The sequence below is a fragment of the Sinohyriopsis cumingii genome, chromosome 7, assembly GCF_028554795.1.
Source record: "Sinohyriopsis cumingii isolate HCF-2022 chromosome 7, ASM2855479v2, whole genome shotgun sequence".
NCBI classification, from domain to species: domain Eukaryota; kingdom Metazoa; phylum Mollusca; class Bivalvia; order Unionida; family Unionidae; genus Sinohyriopsis; species Sinohyriopsis cumingii.
The window spans coordinates 78,163,001-78,182,534 of NC_142967.1; the positions used below are offsets into that span (position 1 = coordinate 78,163,001).

At 33.4% G+C, this 19,534-nt stretch overlaps 1 long non-coding RNA gene across 1 annotated transcript in view; it reads left to right on the forward strand.

Annotated features, from left to right (window-relative positions):
• The first annotated feature begins 3,736 nt into the window (after positions 1-3,736).
• The window catches only part of LOC149795581 (uncharacterized), a 176,037-nt gene continuing 160,239 nt past the window's right edge, over positions 3,737-19,534 (forward strand). Inside the window, exons 1-2 of the long non-coding RNA XR_016422127.1 lie at positions 3,737-3,802; positions 5,249-5,260. This is a non-coding gene — a long non-coding RNA (uncharacterized LOC149795581). The remainder of the gene's footprint in view (positions 3,803-5,248; positions 5,261-19,534) is intronic.

Below are 19,534 nucleotides of genomic sequence, written 5' to 3' on the forward strand. Positions count from 1 at the left end.
CTGTCTTCAGGTTTTAGGATAAAACTGTTTATCACTTTCAGGGCTATGTTTTACAAGTCGCGACGATATATTTAAAACTTAAAGGAGAAGTCACAATGGTAATTTTTCAATTATATATTCATTCAAGGACACTTTTCTACATGTCACTGCAATGATTTTTTTACCGTTTAAGCTATGATTGTTTTCATGTACACTATTCAAGAAAACTTAAGACAGAAACAGCGTCGTTCACTTTATTGTACTGTAACTCCTACTTAAATGACAGTGATCAAATAATATGTGATACTGGTCTAAAGCCACGCGACAACGTTAATGCTTTTAGGCAACAGAATGTCTTTAGTAGTTTACAAAGACTCCATTTAAATGGATAGTTCTATATGCTTTTAAAGTATCGATCTATCTTAAAATTGATTTTACGTTCCACTTTTTACACGGTGCCAAGTTAAGTCATGTGAACGCATCAAATGTTTGCTTAAAATTGCATAAATTATCCGCCTCACTGTATGTCATTTCGACACGTCATGCTTATAAAATTGTATTTAGTGTCTCAATAACTTATTAGGTTCTGCTTTGAAACAATGCAGGCATGATGAAAGGAAGATCAGTTTTTATCTTTGGTCTCAAATTTGTTACAGTCCTCTCAGTTATTCTTCAGAAAAGTACAATGTAAATATTCATAAGATATTCTCATAAAATAGCTTGAAGGAGCACACATTAGATTTGAAACAGTTTATGATATACTTTAACACCTGTACATACTGGTCAATCGACGTTCTGATATTAAAAACATAATCTAATCATCGAAAACCTTTCAAGAAGGAAAGGTTGTTGCTGTCACAGGTGATATGTCATAACTTAAAGGTCAATCACTAACGGCCAATCCTTTCAACTTTAGTCTGAACATTTCTTGTGTGTGAATCATCATTTAGATAATAAAAAAATAGTGTTGTATATATGAACCTGCAAAGGAGTGCTCGTTCGATCAGGAAAAAGCACCCGGAAGTTTGCTCTTGTAAATGTAATAAAATGTAAGGAAGTAACACAATATTACTATCACCTTGCCAACTTCCTTAAAATTCACTCACGTGATGTAATCTTCAAGTAATTATTGGCTGACACGAGTTTACGCACCTGCCTGAGATGTTGCTATTTTGAAAAAGTCTCAGAGTCCTTCAGCATAAAACTAGTGCAGACGGCTGCCTTTAAACACTCGGAAACAGCAAGGGAATAACAAAGGTAAGATTCGTTGAAACCAAACTGTGGCCGTGATATAAAAAAAAAACAGGTATATATTCAGCATCTGTTATCGTACATTTCTGGATTTTGGTAGATTATAAAGAAATAACTTAAATTTTTAGTGCAAATGACGTTTGCGGACCAAGCCGAACCGCACATGTTTCTTACGCAAACACAAAGAGTCTGGAATCACTTAACATACATATTTTTTCTGTGTAGGCATTGATGCTGCTTTCCATTTAATAGAAGATCGTAACATTTTCGGGAAAAATCAGAAAAGATTATTAACTATTTTCTTGGGGAATTTAATAAGTTTCAATAACAAATAATAAGCAATAATCTTCAATAATCTTCAAAATAAAATTGAAACCAATGAAATGTACTCAGTTTCTTTTATTCATCACAGTCGAACAAAAAGAAAAATGTAATTGAAACTACACTTTAAATATTTAAAGTCCATAAAGATACGAAAGACACACCTTTTCTTTTCAAATTTACTTCATCAGTTTTGAAGTGGCGTTTTAATAATATGAACGATAGTTGATTATTTAGGGATCTTTTTCGTTAATTGCCCTTAATGGTCATTCAGAAATGCCGTCGAAAACGTTTCAAAAGCATGAAGATGCTTCCTCTACAACGTTGTAAAATAATGAACCAAAATTGTATAATTATCCAATGTTGCAGTACCTACACGAAATGAAATAGATACTTTGGATGACAATGATCTTGAACATGTGAAATTCTTCCAATATTTATTTAATTTACAAGACTCAGTGTATTCATTGCACAATAATTGTTATATTAACATCTTGTGCATGTACTATTGTATTTCCGCTCTGATATTTTATGTTGACTTTAACATGATCTCAAAGCTTCCATGTGGATATTTTTGCTCTGTCTAAATGTACCACAAATAGACGGTTTTACTGTACAACTGTCAAAGTGAATCGCGGGAACACGTAAGGTGATCAAGTTTCTTAATGATATCGCATTGGATCATCATTTAACGAATAATATTCGCTAACCTAGGTTATGATATGTTAACCCTATCCACACCTTGGCGGATCGAACAGATATTTCAGTGCTTTATCCTACCGACATCTATTGGATTTTATGAGTTACCCCCCTCAATATGTAATGCCAACTAACAAATAGCATGTAACAGCTGTGCATTGTATATCGGCCGAAAATGGTTGAGGCAACTGTTTTCAAAAGGATACTTTGTTAACTTAACATCGAAAGTATGACTACTTATCAGAGAGAAGTCATTACATGTTTATTTTAGTGAAAAGTATTTGTACAAGCAAGGGCTGGCAGTGGAAAATTGCTTATTGATGAGTCCATTCAATTATGTACACCCATTGTCTCGATCATGGAGGAACAGTATTGAAATTTGAACAGCTTAATTTTAATTAAATACGATGGCTTGCCGCCGCATCCAATTTAATCACAGATAAAAACACACAAATATATATGCTCGATCCGCCAAGGTGTAGACTTCAGTCAACATATCGGAACCTTGGCTAGCGAAGATATTAGGAATACTTAAATATACCATTTTGGAGGGTCTATTGGAAACATTTTTCTGCAGATGAAAATGTGTCAGTGAAAATGGAACAAGTCTGCATTCATTTTAAGGGATCTGTGTAAATTATGAGGAGTGATATGCATTATAAGGCAATACAATTTTAGAAAAGGAACAAAATACAAGGAAGAAAAGTAACTAAAATAACACTATAACGGAAAGAGAAGCATTCACAGTTAAATTTGTTGTTTGTTTTTAAATTCGAGTTTGACCTTTAATAATTAGTATACCATTTCAGCACTGATTGTACAAAATGTTTGAATCATATTTGTTTCAAGTATTACGAAACAGACAACTTGGTGAGATGTATGTTCATTACTATCACATCATCGTTGGATTTAACATCAAGTTAGAGTCACAAACGATTTCTTAGCATAAAAATGACCTCAAATTCAGAAAATAACGTAGTTTCCCTGCTTTGTTTTCAAGAAAGGACATTAGAGATAGTAAATAATAATAATAATAATAATAATAATAATAATAATAATAATAATAAATAAATAAATAAATAAATAAATAGATAAGAGAAGAAAGTGGCATAGAGTTTATTGTTTAAGAATAAACAAGTAGCGGCAGGATCGTATTGCAAAATATGTCCAGCATCACGTAAACCTGATAAAACTTTCTTAGGTTTAATATTTCGATTTCATTACAATATCGAGTAATTAAGTGGAATTAACATGCGTTGTACATAGAGGCTTTTCTTTTTAAATGGTTATTCTTACAGTCTGTAATAGAGGAACATTTCATCATTCTATTAGATGATGTCTCTGAGACTAATTGCACTCGTGGGGTTCCTGCTAATGACGACCATAGTACCATCGCAAACGATTTCCATTCCATCGCCCACCAGTCCACCTCCATTGCCCGTCACTCAATCGCCCGCCACTCCATCCCCCGCCACTCCATCGCCCGCCGTAAGCCTAATTCTGGCCATGCTTCCGATTCTGTTTCTTTTGTTCCTGTTACCAATGTTATTAGGTAAGTTTTCATGGTAATGGACATAACTATGTCTACTGATTAAATTTGCAGATTTATTTGTTAATTTCAGAATATTAAACCACTTTTTGGCATTGTTATCGAAATGGGTATATTTTTTTCGATTTGCATTGAAACTTTTATCATAATGGACCAGAACTGAAACTTGGTGCTTGTGTACACTTATGCATTTTAATCAAGTATCCCTCTGTTTCATATGCATATATTGGAACTAAATCAGGTCATCTTCTGTTCACTGGCTTTTATTATCGATTATCTAAGCTGAATAATGATCAGCACCATTCATTTAAAGGTCATCATACCTGGATGCTTCCTGTCAAATATAGACAAAAGTTTTAAGCAGTCTTTGAGAAGAAGGAATATTATTTTAACATTTTATTTTTAGATTTGAGGCGCAATTTGAGGACATATATCTCTAATACCCAGAGACATAACAAATTTTCTTGTCAGGGTACTTTTGCTAAATGCATCAGCCTTTGTTCAGCAGTTCTTGCGAAGATGTTGTTTACAGTTTTTTTAATTATCTATTCTTGGTAATGATATCCGTGTTCGAATAGCTAATCGGCATGTACACAATGAAAAGGTGTTCATATGGCCTCATGAATGGGTGGCAAGACACCCCCACAAGTGTTGATAGAACTAAACTTGGATTCCAGATGTTGAGTACAAGCGAAGTTATAACTCACCTTTCCGAAACATATAGTCACTGTAGCCGTTATTTATACTGATAAAATTGCTTACTAAAAGTTTATTGTTAAGTTTTAAGATGTCCTGACAAGTATCTGCAAAACATCCATATTTTGAACGAATAAAGAAGCACTGTATACGTAAACGAACAGGTCTTTCCAGTTCATCAACTCATCTTCCTTGCATTCTTCGTGCTTTTCATGGATAACGTCTCATATTTCAACTTACTAACTTCATTTGATTTTTTGTTTGTCTTGATTGTGTTCAACATTACTTAAGGTATGATTTTTAAATCAATCTGCGAAAGCGTTCAGATAATTGCCAAATAAAGACTTATTTCTTAGTTCCAACTAATGTATCTCTCATTTGCTCATCATTCTCTCTCTCTCTCCGTATATATATATATATATATATATATATATATATATATATATATATATATATATATATATATATATAACTGAGTTGTTCTCTTTATTTTATGTTGATTGGGTGAATATAACAATGGTTTACGGAGTGAAAATATTAATTACTTCAGCTGTATTCAGATAAATAGATACAAATATAGTTTGGTGTTATACATACATACATACATACATACATACATACATACATACATACATACAAAATATTAAGTTCTGGCCATTTAACTATTCAGAGGAATAATGAAAACATGTTTTTTTCAAGTATCGACAAATCTTCCTGTGTTATTACTGATTTGTTGCTCTGTTTTTTTTTCAGGCGGCACTGGGGGTGAGTATATCCATGGCTTAAAGAGTCAAAATGTGAATTACTTTACTTTAGCTGTATAATAATAATAATAATAATAATAATGAACTTTCTTAAATATTGCTTGCAGACAGAGTTAAGCACGTTCTTACTCTGCCAAAACCGTTTAAAAAACGATGAATACATTACTATATTCGAGCAAATAATACACTCAGTAGACATAACAGCCTCGTACTGGCTTTCTGTCAGGACATAACAGCTTCACATCCTGTTGGGAAAATGAAAGTAGGCAACTTTGCCTATATGAATAACCTGTCGTGGTAAAAATGTAGGTTTTTGGCGGCAGAAAAATTAGAACTGATTCACTAAAGAAGAAATGAATATGAACATGGTATGACTATGCTTGTTAATTAGATTAAGATAATTGACTCATTTCTTTATGACAACCATGCGTGTCTTTTACAACCGTTAGACTCCTGGTGTTGCGGGAAAGAACTAACGCGATAATTTAGATAACAGGTTCCAGTCAAATGTAAATATTTCCAAATCTTGGAAGATGTTTGCATTTTCTATAGCATTATATTATGTAATATCGCTTTAATATTTATATTAATATTACATAATAATGAAAACTTCTGAATACTGAGGATATAAAGTAGTTCATACATACATACATACATACATACATACATACATACATACATATGATAGTTCCGCACCGCGCATATTTGAGTCAATCATGGGTTGCGAATGAACAAACCCAACTGAATAATGTGTTTGTTTGCTGTATGAAAGCACAGGCGACACAGGTCAACAGCTGGTTGTATGTTTTGGTTTGTCGAATGTAACCGAATATTTGTCTACTATTTGTGTTGGTAACTTTTCTTGCGCATTCGAATGAAATATATAATTCATTTATACAGCTATGGCTTCTGGCACATTTTACCCGAAAACAACTTAGAGAAGAAGTTATGTTATATGTAGAATATAAATGAGAACAACTGAGATATTGTTTCTATCACATGAACAAAACGCAGTGATTTAATTGAATAAATCACATAACAGTGTACGGCTGGATGGACGACAATGAATTTATATAGACATGGGTTGTACCTGAGCAACTAAACGTGTACCTACTTACTTACCAGCCCAGATAATTTGCATATATGAATTCAAATCTTGAGAATGAAAAGTGAACTAAATAGATATTTTTAATAAATAGAATCTCATGCCGAGTTTATAGGACTGACATGCCTTACCATGTGACACACTAAGGCGGTCAATTCGGCCTTGCCTGGGTACAGTTAATCCAGCGCAGTTCTGGTAGGGAGTAGGCACGTTAATTATTGAACCACCTAGGTTTCTATTTTCATATTTTCCACTAAATTGGACATATATTGTAAATTTACTTTTATGGAGAGAAATGTGAAATTGTTATGATATTCGTCCTAAATGCAGTGTAACATGTATACATTTAACTTTATTGCAGGATTTGGACGAAAGTAGTGAAATGGTAAGAGCTTTTCCATACTGAATGGTATTTAAACGATTTCTTTTATTTCATCTAATGGGAACGGAATTGTTTCTTGCTATTTGAAGCGAATGGGATGGAGAGAAAATGGTATTTACTGTTAGTATTAAAACGCTTGACGAACACTTTTTATGCATCACTTGATTGTGCTTCCCTTTAGCTGCAGACAATAAAATTCTATTCTTTTTAACAACAAAGAACTCTATTGGGTTTCTTTACATTTTGAAGCTTATGGTATACTTAGGTCTTGATTTGTGTAACTTTAATATTTTAGATAGTGTTTATGTTTTAATAAAATTAAATAGTTGAGATCATGTGTGGGTCTTATACAACTTTGAGATAGTGTGTAAGTCTTATTAAACCTTAATATTTAAGATAGTGTGTATGTCCTATAACACCTTAATATTTGAGGCAGGTTTTATACAACTTTAATACTTGAGATAGTGTTTATGTTTTAATAAAATTTAATATTTGAGAGATTGCACAGGTCTTAACAGTTTTAATAGTTGAGATCACGTGTGGATCTTAAACTACTTTGAGACAGTGTCTAGGTCTTATAAAACCTTATTATTTGAGGTAGTTTGTAGGTCTTATAAAACTGTAATATTTGAGATGGTGTTTAGGTTTTTAAAACCTTAATATTTGAGATCGTGTTTAGGTCATAACAAATTATTATCTGAGATAGGTCTTATAAAACTCTAATATTTGAGATAGTGTTTACGTTTTGATTAAATTTAATATTTGAGATATTGTGCAGTTCTTAACAGTTTTAATAGATGATATCATGTGTTGCTCTTAAAGTACTGTTAGATAGTGTGTAGGTCTTATAAAACCTTAATATTTGAGATGGTATGTAGCTCTTATAAGACTCTAATATTTGAGATAGTGTGTAGGTCATAACAAACCTTAATATTTGACATAATGTATAGAACTTTTAAAACCTTAATATTTGAGACAGTGTGTAGGTCTTACAAAAGTTTAATATTTGAGATAGCGTGTAGGTCTTATAAAACTTTAATATTTGAGATAATGTGTAGGTCTTATAAAACTTTAATATATGAGACAGTGTGTAGGTCTTATGAAACCTTATTTTTTGAGTTAGTGTGAAGGACGTTTGAAACCTTAATAACTGAGATAGTGTTTACATCATATCACCACCTTAATGTTTGAGACAGTGTGTAAGTCTTATAAATCCTTAAGATTTGAGATAGTGTGTAGGTCTTATAAATCCTTAAGATCTGAGATAGTGTGTAGGTCTTATAAATCTTTAAGATTTGAGATAGTGTGTAGGTCTTATTAAACATTAATATTTGAGATCGTGCTTAGGTCACACACAAAAATTGATATTTTGAGACAGGTCTTAGAAAACTCTAATATTTGAGATAGTGTTTATTTTTTAATAAAATTTAATAATTGGGATATTGCGCAGATCTTAAAAACAGTGTTAATAGTTGAGATCACGTATTGCTCTTATACTACTTTGAGATAGTGTGTATGTCTTATAAAGCGTTAATATTTGAAATAGTGTTTAGTGCGTATTAAACCTTAATGTTTGAGAGAGTGTGTAGGTCTTATAAAACTTTAATATTTGAGATAGTGTTTACATGTTATAGCGCTTTCATTAACTCATCTGTGTCTGTTTGCAGACCTAGAATCCGAGCGGCGAATGACAACGGTCTAGATGCGAGCAGAGGAACGTTACCGCGAGTTGCTAATGCTTGATCTTCATTGACAGATTCAGTGCAAAATAAAAATATAATCCAGTGTAAAACAAAATACAATTTTTGAATATCATTTTTGTTGCGCGATTCTTTGATTCTAATATGGTATTTTCGCCTTATCTGAATATTATAGTTCTTTGACTTCATTTGCATAATGCTGTGGATATGTGCACACTATCAAGAAAGTTTTATTTATTACGTTTCCTCCCATTAGAGGTAGTTATTATTATTATTATTATTATTATTATTATTATTAATTGATTTTGAGTTTCCGCTTGTTTATCACAAGCTAAAACTTACAATGAAACCCCTGAGACAGTAGATACTGATCGAGGTATCTTTTTAAATGCATCGTTACTTTAAATATGGCACTCTTTTGATGATGAGACTCGATTAAATTCATGAAAACATATTCGGCATGAATTCATGCATGAAATAAATAAAGAAGTTAAACTGTTTTTCAAATAGTTTTGCATGTCCATCTGAGTATTGTTTCCTGAATAACCTCCATATTGTCTCGTATTTTTATTTCTTAAATTGGGCATTTATCACGAGATGCCAAATAAAAGGGTAACTTTCCGTAAATAGATGACGCTGTGGTCATTCTCGTTTGGGTCAGTATATAGCAATTTTCCCCTGCCAGCCAATACAATTATTTATTTCAGAAAGAAGCTAATAATAACAAGTTGATAATAATAATAATAATAATAATAATAATAATAATAAAAATATTAATAATAATATTAATTTGATAAACGGAATGAACAGAATGTAATGTTATCATAATTATTCTTACATTTAAAATTTTCTTCACGTGCTTCTTTATTAGCTGATATCGTTCTATACAAACATATTAAACATATTCAATACATCCATAAAAATCAAGTTTCAAAAAAAACATAATGATTGATCAAATTAACTAATGTAATGTACAATACTAGAAAGCAGGCTGGAAGGAATACCAAGATAAGTGTTTGGATTCAATTGTACTGATAAAAAGAACGAAATCAAACAAATTCATCAGTTTCTGTTAATTTCAATTTACCTATGCTGTTCATTCGCATTGCTATACACCGTTTTCATATACCTGGGCAAACCGTGCTCAAAATACATGGTCAAACAGTGTTAATATACACGGTCACAGAGAACACTCTTAATATAGACAAAATAATGAGATAAATTAATGGTTAGCATATCAATTAGGAAAATATATTTTATATTGAATTATTACTTAATCATGTTCGGTATCCAGTCGGATAATCTCTTATAAACAATATTTCTATTAGTACAGTTATCGGAAATATTATTTAACACTGGTGTCAGTTACAGTACCACGTGTACTTATTTCGATAACCTGCTTGAATCAAAACAATGATATTGACTCATTTTTATGTTCATTACGGATAGTTATAAGATAGTGAACTGTTGATAACTGTTGAAAAGAGTTGAGAATGATTAATTTCAGAATGTAATTCCTTTAAATGAGTATATTCTCCATGCCAGTAGTCATAACATATGATTTATCATACCATAACAGCAACCACAACATATGCCTTCTCACAGCGTGACAGGAGCTATAACATATTTCGTATCATGCCATGTCAAGAATCACAACATATTCCTTCTCACGGCGTGACAGGAGCTATAACATAGTTCCTATCATACCATATCAAGAATCACAACATATTCAATCTCACAGCGTGACAGGAGCTATAACATATTTCGTATAAAAACATGTCAAGAATCACAACATATTCCTTCTCACAGCGTGACAGGAGCTAAAATGTATTTCATATCATACCATGTCAAAAATCACAACATATTCCTTCTCACGGCGTGACAGGAGCTATAACATATTTAGTATCAAAACATGTCAAGAATCATAAACATATGCGTTATCATACCATGAGAGGAGTCACAACATATGCCTTATCAATTCGTCATCCTGAAGGAACAAATCAGACTCATTTTAAATAGATAATGGTAAAGAAATATTGGAGTAAACGAATTCTTGCAAAGACAGAGTATTGACTCAATTATGGTGCCATGTTAGGAGACCTTAACCATCGGCATGTATCCTATTCATTATATAGGAATATTTCAAGGGTGAAGAAAACCTATTTGTAAAAGTTAGAAAAGAATTCCCTTTTCCTAAGAAACGAATCTGTGTCATCTTACCTGAAAAGCTTTGTAAGACTGAATTAATATGGCATTACATATTGATTACGCATTGATCCAAAAACATCGAACAATCATGGAGAGGTCGAGGGGGAGGAGGATACTGACTATTTTTGAACAATATGGTAGATATATTGCTGAGAAGGAAACAAAGAGACAAGGGAGATATACATAGTTTTTGTACCAGCAATAATTTTATGAATTTAATACCATTTTCCTCAAGACCCTTAAACTTTGTTATGTTTGTTTTTATTTTTTATTTTTTTACCGTGATATCAAACAGAAATATAAATGGTTGTTTATGTTGCTTGATATTAAGCAATTAAAAATTGTATACTGTACACAGTCAGGGACACATGAACAAAACGTATTGGATTCGTTAGATCTAATACTATGTGAACTGTGTGTGATTTGGATTTTTAACGTAGCTTTAACAATTTTCCAGTCCTATTACTACGATGTCAGCAGTGTGGCAGTTTATATTGATATCTAGCACTGGGTGATGTCTAGCACAGGGGCATCATGCCGCAGACATGTAGCATGATGTCCCACCCAGTCACATTATCCTGACACCAGACTGACCAGTCCTAAGACTAACATGTTAATGCTGAGCGCCACGCGAGTCAGCTGTTAATAATATTTGTATGTATTTTATATGACTCGGTAGGGGTCGCACCTCCTGCACACACAAACACACACACACACACACACTAGATAGATAGAGAGATAGGGATGTGGATAGGTAGTTAGGTAGATAGATAGATAGATGCATGCGATGGTCGTCCTAGTGTTTTGCGGTGGTACGTCACTGTTTTTTGAATGTATATGTGTATTTTGTCAGTCTTCTTGCGATTCTGAAGCGGTTAAAGACGCGTGAGAAAAGTCGAATTGAGCGGAGGGTTGTGGTCACGCTTGCACCCCTTGTGTTTATTTATATTACGCATAAGGTGATTTCATGTTGTCAGAGATTTCGCCATACTTGATTGACAAAACGTCAGGCTACTGTGCTCTCTTATTAAGAGATTCATGCGTCGGCTCACATTGTGTTGTGACTTACAGATGAGATATGTCTGCTAGACACTTGTCCGTTGTAAAAAAAATTGTGTTGATTCGTGAGGTCTCACTGGACAGTATATCTGGTGAACTTTCATCCGACAATGACCTATTGCAGAAAAATGAGAATAATTTTAACACTGAAGATACAAATAAAATCAAACTAATGATTTTTGTAGAAAGCATACATATCAGATTTTGACTGCGGCAATCAGGTTAATTCCTGATGCAACTGGTGGCTTTTATACTGAACCAACACTGTCACCAACCCCTAAATTTTACATTTATTTTGACAGCAAAGAGCTATTTTGAATATTTTCCTGTAACAAGACAGCTAAACGAATCAGTACATGCCTTATGCATGAATAAAGTTCACTAGTACTATAGCAAATTAGCATACTTTTCATCACCCCTCAACCATCTAGATATTTAGATATTAACCTATGTAGCAGACATACATAAATACGTAGGCCAAGTCGGATGTTCATTTGCAGCAAAAGTTACACATTTGCTCTCCTATGCTCATCTAACTGTGACAGGCAGTCACCAAACAAGCCAACCCATTTTCAAGCCTACCTCAAAGTAAATCTAAACCACATTACATATTTAGCTTCTGTGTGAATTTATAAATGCTAGGCTTATGATCCTTACCGCAAAAGGGGTTACTTATTGTTTTTACCAGGCAAGCAATTCCTTATATCCATATTCATCTACGGTGAAATTTCTGAACGTGCGTAAAACCATGGGAGTCTTTGTGGCTATGTCTGACCACGCACTGTGGCTACTGCCCTCTTAGAAGACCAGCTGATTGGGACATTAGGGCGGTGGTCTTCGGGCTGTTATACAAGACATATAACTGTGTCAGGACACTTGTTTCTGCAAGTACAAACATCGCAGTGTTGATAGATGCATTTCCAGTGTATTTCCAGTGTATTTTAGTATCTCTGCACCTTGAACTATGCTTTCCACATGTGACTTTATCTAGTACATACCTAAAAGGTATCATTCATGCTTTGCATGTGCAATATTCTACATTTATTTCCTTTCTTTTTTATTTATCTATTTTGTTTGCATAAATAACAAAATATATTGGTGGCAATTTCTTGTCTGACCACATCGTTTTCATTTTATTTGTTGGTGTTCAATTCATATTACTTCATTGTCTTGCTGCCAATTCTACATGTACCTATAGCTCCTAATTTGCAGTAGTTACATTGTCAGGTGCATCTCTTTAGACAGTTGTATGCTCAGAATTGATTTAGTTAGATAGTTATTTGTAGTGTGACTGCATCTCCTTAAGGTTGAACTCTACTGTATCTTTCTTATTCTATTTGTATCTTGTAGTTTTGCTGAATGTTTGCAAGATCGTTAGGTGCATTTGGTGATTGCGTCCCAAAGAATTGCTCCCAGTTTATGTCATAGTTGTGAGATGTATATATCATTTATATATCTGAAGAAATAACAATTTCCACACTAGCAATGACAACGATGCGTTATAATGCACAGTCTCTCTCTTATACTGCCCAATATTTGAATGATGGGCTCAAGAAAATTTCCTTATATTTGCCTGAAGCTAGTTCCATTAGTGGATTAGTATCATATTTGAAATGTTTATGCAAACTCTGCAGCAACCAGTATGGCATGGCTTAATGATGGTGGGAATGGTAAGGCTGTCAATAAAAGATTTAATAATCCTATGAAATGTCAGGGTTTGAACTAATATTTCATCTACGAGACCAGAGTACCTTATTTGTATTAACCACTGATAATGTCTACCTTGTCTACCATCTGTTAATTGCATGGCTATTCATTCTACACTTAACTGCCACCCCAACCCACCAAAGCTTAGATCGTGGTCTATATTTTCTATGAATGTGTATTCTGTTTTTCATGCTAAATATAAATATAAAATCTTGTTCAGGTCCTAGTGTATTCTATAAGTATCCATAAATTTATTCAATGCTATCAATTCACAAGACTCGGCATGTGAACAATTTGTCGAAAGAAGTCTGCATGGTAGATGTTACCGTACCCTATTCGTTTCTAAGTTTGACCATGTGTGCGTCATACCAAAATTTCTCATGAGGAATAAAAAGTATGAATTATCTTACCTTTTTGAATTATGGTATACAAAAGCCTGAAATGTGTTCTTTGCCCTTACGATAGTAATTTCAGCAGTGTGGTTACACAAACGGTGTGACATAATATCATAATGGAATCAATGAGCCGGGTAAAGAATCATATTTTTGATCTGACACTAGGTTAGCCTTCATTATTCTAAGTTCTTTACTATGCAAAACGTTTTTATATTTATTTGCAAAATTGGTGGAAAGGGTGCAATGTTATATCGAGTTGTGGCAAAATATATAATTATTATACACGCTAATTCTTATACGTGGCTACATTCGCGATATCAGGGCCTGTGCACCTTTCAGATTTGGCTTTGTGGGGTTTAACTTTAGCCCATGATAGATTATACATGGCGACCAGTATATTTGGTAGAAGATGAACACGGGAAGAACCAGCGATCCACAGGAAGCTGCTGGCAAGCTTTCTCACATATTCACGTTTATCGAGCCTAGACACGAACTCACGCGGACAGAGGTGAGTTGTATGAATGATTTTTAAAGGCAAGCGCTTTAGACCACCCGGTGAGTTTAAAAGAAAGTTTGAACACAAAAATAAAAACAAAAACGAAATATTTATAACTTTGGATGTGGCTACAAATTTCAAACGTGCGACCTCTTCTTTGGCAGATGGGACACGCAGAATGAAAGGGTGATAAATGTGGGTCCGATCGGCCCTACGACTATTTTCTTTGACTAACGATTCGTGTATTTGTTTGTGGTCACCAGTAAGCACGGAAAAACTTTACAAACAGTTCAAATCTGTGTGATTTGAATGTTGCCCAAATGTTACTTTCCGTATTATGCATATGTGGATAATTTGAAAGGAGGTTTAAATGACTACTTTCATAGTACAATTGCAAGTACTGAGCAAAAGATAATATTATTTCTTGAAATTCTTATAGATTTGGTCAAACCGATAGTCCCTTCAGAGTTCAACGCTGACTGCGTTTGGTCTAGAGAGAGGTAGATGAATGTAGACAACTTGTACTCAAGGTGACTGCTACTTCAAGTCCTTTTTGGCATCTGGGGAAATAATGCTTTTGCTTGACAAACTCACATACATTCGTGAAATTCGAGATTCTCATTCACGGAAAGTCTGATCAGATATGTGTGTGTGCTGAAATGTGGGAAATATTATCAGTCAGTGACCCATATAAGCTATATGAGCAAACATGTGTTGTGTGAAGGATACATCAGCTCGTTCAATGATCACACAAAAATTAATAAGGAGGAGGGAATACATTGTACAAAAACATCAGCAGTGATGACCCGAACGAGAATATTAAATTGAAGTTTATCAGAACGTCAAGAGGAACTACATTGTAAACATTTTACACTTAGTACAGTTATGAGTTGTTAGCAGATATAGGAGGACAATACATAAGTCTGGATTGGAAAAGTACTTCAGACCCAGAGAAATTTATTATTGATAAAGTATATAATTGAAGCAAATACTTCAGAGCTTAAATACAAATTAAAATTACTGAGATTATAGTTAAAATCAGCTACCTTGTCGTGAAACGAGGTTGTTTTGATCCGAAGTTACACCAGCATTCCCTCCATTCTTTTCATTGCTGACTTGCAGCTGCTGAAAACTACTAGCACCGTTTTTAACGAAGGAAACTGTGTAACAGACTCATTGCTACCATCTGCAGTTGGCTTAATATGCCAGAGAGGCTGGTATAAATTTTCGTCGGCATTTACCTCACCGTTCCTCCATCTCGATGTTACACGCTTTAACACCGGTTGAAAGGATTTATCCAATATCAAGTATAGTTCTCTGTAAATTTATATCATTGTTTCGTTTAAACCGAATATAATTTGTTTAATTACGATATATGCGTTAGACGCCTATGGATAGGAGATAGATAAAGGAGATAGGAGATAGGATATACAAACATCAACTTGCAGGTTTGTTGCATCATGATAGCAGTTCGAAACGATTGTGCAAGAAAAAGCAAATTCAATAGCAAGGACAAAAATCTGACTCCAAAAACGAAAATTAACAGAAACCGTGTAAATTGTGTCAGCATACAAAGTTTGCATGCCTATTTCTGTGTCATTTTTAAAACTCACCAGGTCCGTTGAAGAGCATTGGCAAAATGAACAGCAGAAATAGTAATGGAAGTATCGCCAGAAGGCTGCTGATGGAGATGTAGTGATATTCTGTGTCTGCGATAGGCCGAAGAACAACGTCACTAGCAGGTCTATAAACAGCTGTTAACATTAGGTCCTTCATCTGAAATAACATAATAATGTTTCTCAATTACAAACTGTAAAAATGACGAATTTAAATCTAGAACAAATCTTCATCGTATCCTAATCCCACCTATCTTTGAAACAGAATGCATAACTAAACAAAAATGCTTAATACTTAAACATTTTGAACCGTATCGCAATTAAATGAGTTCTGACATCTTTTTGTTTTTTATTGCTTTACTTTTGTCGGAATTCATTTGTGTTTAGTATGTATCCTACTCGGAATATTGATCCAGATATGATACATATTATACCATCGAATGATTTTATATAAGGTGCTCGCTCAAGAACGTGGTTAGACTGGTTTAAGAACGTAGCAAGTAATTAATATCTGGGTTGATACTATTTGCACTTATAACATGTTGGTTATTGAATTAATTAAACTTGGATGCATGCATATGTAATTCAAAGACAGTGCAAACTAATTTGAGAAGTTTTTTTGCGATAAATATTTTTATAGCGTGTATGGTCAGTTGCATCTCTTACTCCCAGAATAAGTATTCTTGATATATATCAGAGTTCTGCCCCTTATCGAATGTCCTCGATAAATATTCGCGTTTAAGGATGGTCTTTATATATCTACTCGTTTTGTTATCAGTTTACGATTAAATATTCAACGCGTTATTACCCTCATTTTCAGTGAAGCTTAAAGCTAAATATAATTGATACACTACTATTTAACGATGTAAATGTATTTGAAATGCATCCTTTAAAATATACCTTGTTAGTATTCTGCACTGTCTAGTGTGACCTTTCTTTCAAAAGTATATATAAAACTGCGTGAGTCTGTAGATACGAGGCGTTATTGTGTTAAGTAATACCCTGTTGATATGCAACAGGGTGTTGAATCCTGCGCTGAGGATGTGCACTAGGTTTCCTTTGTGGCAGTAGTAGTAATAAATATAGTTAAAACATCTTAAGCAATTAACATTTTAGTTGACGTATGAGACATTTATCTGTGCCAAAATGTGTATGCACTAAGTAATCAAGGTTCACAATGTAAAGAGAATATGAATTTCACTCCGAATGCACATATTGTTGTTGTAGCCCTTTTGTAGCGCATTTTCTCGCTGTCCTGCCCGTTCATTATCTAAAAATGTATGTCTTCGAAGAATATACATCGTTCGTCAAAATTTGCACAAGATATCTGATTTGAGTATGTGTTTTGTGTGATTGAACTGGTAACACATTTGATTTTGTATAGTTATATTGCAAAGAAATAAATCATTGTGATTAAAGTTAATTTACGTGAAAGACTTACTGACCGTCCCTAGATAACAGTGTCCATATCAATGCAACAGTTACGAGACAAACCTGTATGTATATGCGGGTATAATAAATAACAAACTGGACCTAGCTGCCTAGCTGCAGCAGTCACGACCGATATCACTAAATAAAGATATCGCAAAACATGCTTTGTGTCTTCGAGGAAAAAAATATGTCGCACGAATATTCATATTTTATTCTGTTTCTTTTTTGGCCGTTGTTCCAAAGGAACAATCGATTAAAATGAAGCGATAAACATGGCAACGCAGCAAAAACATAAACATTATTTCTTCGGAACAAATTTAACGTGAACCCAAAATTGTGTGCATATCAAAGAGGAAGTAAAATACGGAAACTAAAAAATGATTCATGTAAAAATAATACATGGATAGTACGTTACTACAGAAGATAAAAAAACAATAGTATAATGGAAATATTGTGGAATAAACGAAGGTAAAACTTGGAAAAGAAATTCGTGTGGGTGGAATTTCTCATGTTCAAGATCATTCTCACCCAAAATGTATTTTATAGTTCCTGTAGGTATTGACAGTTGAAAATCATAAAACTCAGTTTATTATTTTACTTGTTCTCGGAAAAAGCACGGCAATGTTTTGACAATATATTCGAAGGCGGTTATGATTAAGTGTGAAGATTATTTGACTGAATATTGTAAAGTCCTTGTACGCTGTGGTACAGAATGTTTTGAATTAACGACGATATTGTGATGTGAGAAGGTTGTATTCAATAATCAAATACATATCACACGCTATTAATCAGGCCGAATGATCGATAAAACTAAATTTGAAAAAGAAATGCGTGCATTTTGTAAGCACGGACTTTCAATGTCTACGCTGTTGCTTCTATTGTTTCTTGTAATGCGATTGAGATGAATTAAACATCGATAATTGGTTTATATGTTGGCTTCAGTTTCTCCTTAAACAGCATAAAGCGGCATATTCATGATGAACAAATATTTTTTGATGATGAAGCATCATAGATGCATTCACAAATTATTTTTTTATGCATGAAAATGAAATAAATGCATAAGTCAGTTATTTAGTGCACTGTTCCCTTTATGGAGGTGGTTATCATTAGATTTAGACAAGATTTCTTTCTTACAAATACACCTATATTATAATTTAATTATATTGCAAGGTTGCATAGCTTTGAATTTATTTCAAACTTCATATTTATTTCATCACTCTTTCTGAATCGGTACTTGTAAACCTGCCCGTAGTTCGCTTCTTCCAATTTGTTTAGAACATCCTAAACTTTACAAAATGTGTGTAAAAATGTTAAGGCAATAATTTCTTCCAGTCGTGTCCCACAGTGGTCCATAAATTTCAAAACTTCTGTGATTCCACCTTAGGGCACACAAGTGATATGCTGATTACACATTAAAGTTACGAGTTTAAGCATGCTGGGGCATCCTACCTCCACATCAGCAGATTGGGTGCAGATCTGGGTCCAACAAGTGACATTTTTTTTCTTTGTTAAAGTATAATATTTATATTATTATATAAAATGTAAAACAATTATTGTTTTAGACATTTATCTATTTGATTTAACAGTGTTAGGGAAAGTTCATTTTTTATGAATTTGACAAGAGAGTAGCTGTTTATTTTACCTTATGCATGTCACACATAAAATCCACTGATGAAAAAGTTATGCAATGTTGCTACAGATACAGCAAAATGCAACTTTGTTTCATAGATACAATTTTGGCAATATTTTCAATGCATCAAAATATTAACTGATACGACCAGCTGTCATTACATCCAATTGTAGTACTCAAGAAAATAATAACTTTTTCTCTTCTTTTTTAGTAGGGATTTTGCTGACCATAAAAGAGTCTTACCTGCAGTCAATAGTAATCAGCATTAAAGACCAAAAAGAAACAAAATATTGAGTTCAGCCTCTTGACTTCGCGGAGCAAACCAGGGTTGATTCACAAGGTTCTGCAAAAAGTATTTGCATTAAAATGTCCATTTATTTCATTCAAATAAATTAAATCGTCAAAAATATATGCAACATGATATGTGCCAATTTGTATATGTTAGTTCCAAGATAGTGGGTAAGAACATTAAAATGCCTAACAATCCGAGATAGTTTTGGTGCAGTCGTACTTACAACTAATTCACTGTTTGTTTCTAAAGACTTC